This window comes from Cephus cinctus, unplaced genomic scaffold, assembly GCF_000341935.2.
Source record: "Cephus cinctus unplaced genomic scaffold, Ccin1 Ccin1_scaffold0153, whole genome shotgun sequence".
In the NCBI taxonomy this organism is placed as follows: domain Eukaryota; kingdom Metazoa; phylum Arthropoda; class Insecta; order Hymenoptera; family Cephidae; genus Cephus; species Cephus cinctus.
This window is the reverse complement of record NW_014332881.1, coordinates 1,358,625-1,360,286: the sequence shown is the minus strand read 5'-3', so window position 1 is coordinate 1,360,286 and position 1,662 is coordinate 1,358,625. Positions and strand designations below refer to the sequence as shown.

The window sequence follows — 1,662 nt, the reverse complement described above, 5'->3', positions numbered from 1 at the left end:
AGGAGGAGGGGGGGGGGGAGGAGAAGTTGAAAAAAAAAAAAGACGAAATAGGTAAAGAAGGTTAAATTGCACGAAGTTCGAAACGATCTCCTCGAGGTCGCGCGACTTGGCGCTTTCTTATCTAGAATTTTTCAATCTCGAAGCACTTGTGCGGGGAAGCACGGCACCGCGATAGCGGAAAATGAATGCCCCGCATAAGTGTATTTCCGTGTTGGAGGCGAGCGCAGGCTCTAAGGCGGCCTCTCGTGACTCCACCTTACACGAAGGTATCCTGAAGTCTTTCGATTGTACCCCTCCGATGCTCGGTGGTCCCGAATAAAAAGGAAACAAAAGGAAAAGGAAATGGAAATTTACGTCTGTAACACATTTGGAGAATCCCCTAAACCTTGGAGACTGCACAGGTCAAATATTTTTATTTTTATAACCCGTAAGCCGACCGCAGACTAATTACGATTTCGCGAGAGACAAGGTCAACCGTGGCTTTGTTCGATACAGATAAGGATATACTTCCACAGAATGAAAGGTCAGAGAGCGATAACGATCTGGTAGAATAATACATACACTTAAATGTCATACCTGTGTGACTTAAGAGACGCGTCAATGAAGGGAGCCAACGAAAGAAAAATTCAATAATAACGTTCACGAGGTTATATGAAATTTTTCATCTTCCCTGACGCAGACGAAATCGGTCGCTGACGTAAATCCGAGCATAAAGTTATAACATTGAGACGTCAGATGGCAACGTCGTCGTTATACGAACGTTATATCAGAAACCAATAAAAACGATCTGGGATCGAGTGGAGCACCGTTTCTATAGGTCCTAGTCTGCGCTCACGGCATTTTAATCCTCGCCGTACGAAGCCCTACCGCGCGTAACGTAGAACGTTAAGAGCATCACGATCGTATAACCTTGCGCAACGAAAATTTTCGGATATAACGTAGGACACTTACAGTTTTCAAAGTCCAAGAAAAGCCCGCAGATGCGTCTCCTCCAGTTGACACGTGTCCTTTTTAACGTCGACCAGTCCTCTGATGTTCGCACCGATAGTAATTGTCCTCATGCACACAAATCGTTTTCCACGTCAAGTTACACCGAGACTCTACACACTGTTCATAAGCAAAACTGCACTGGACATTCCGACTGTTTATGAAAAATAACAACCGTCCACAACACGTTAAACAATCGTGGCACGTATATGACGCGTGGTTTGTCGCGTGACGCGGACCGACGCGGGGCGCTTCGACGCTCGACACTCCCTCGTGCGCGCCGGCGAGACCCTTCTCGATGCGCCGTTCGAGTACGACTGAGGTGAACCCGCGACCCGCTACCAATCGGCGCTCTCCTCTGCGCACTACCCGGCCTCACAGCGATTGACCACCACACGCACGTTCTATCTCTGGTTCGTCTACCTAACTTGCACCAGGAGGTAAGCGTAGCACTGCGCGGTGGCGTACGTCAGTTTCACTATTGGTATAGCTTACTCGTACGTAGATATACGGCACGATGCGATATTCGTACAATATGGACAGGAGACGAACGAAGCTGAATTTATATCGAGGTTCAACGTACAATATGGATCTTTTAATATTTTAATTCAATCATGCTTTTGATTCGATGCTTTTATATAAACGCTTATTCCGCACGAGTGACTCCTCGACGTC

General features: G+C 47.0%; 1 protein-coding gene across 3 annotated transcripts in view; it reads right to left on the bottom strand.

Annotated features, from left to right (window-relative positions):
- Positions 1-1,340, bottom strand: part of LOC107263531 (discoidin domain-containing receptor 2) — a 97,104-nt gene extending 95,764 nt beyond the window's left edge. For 2 of the 3 annotated variants that reach the window (XM_015730851.2, XM_025080641.1), the window contains exon 1: positions 952-1,333. The gene's annotated coding sequence lies outside the window, so the exon portion shown is untranslated. Of the gene's footprint in view, positions 1-951 lie in introns of all 3 variants that reach the window. The other variant, XM_025080642.1, reaches the window with a different exon arrangement.
- Between the last annotated feature and the right edge of the window lie 322 nt (positions 1,341-1,662).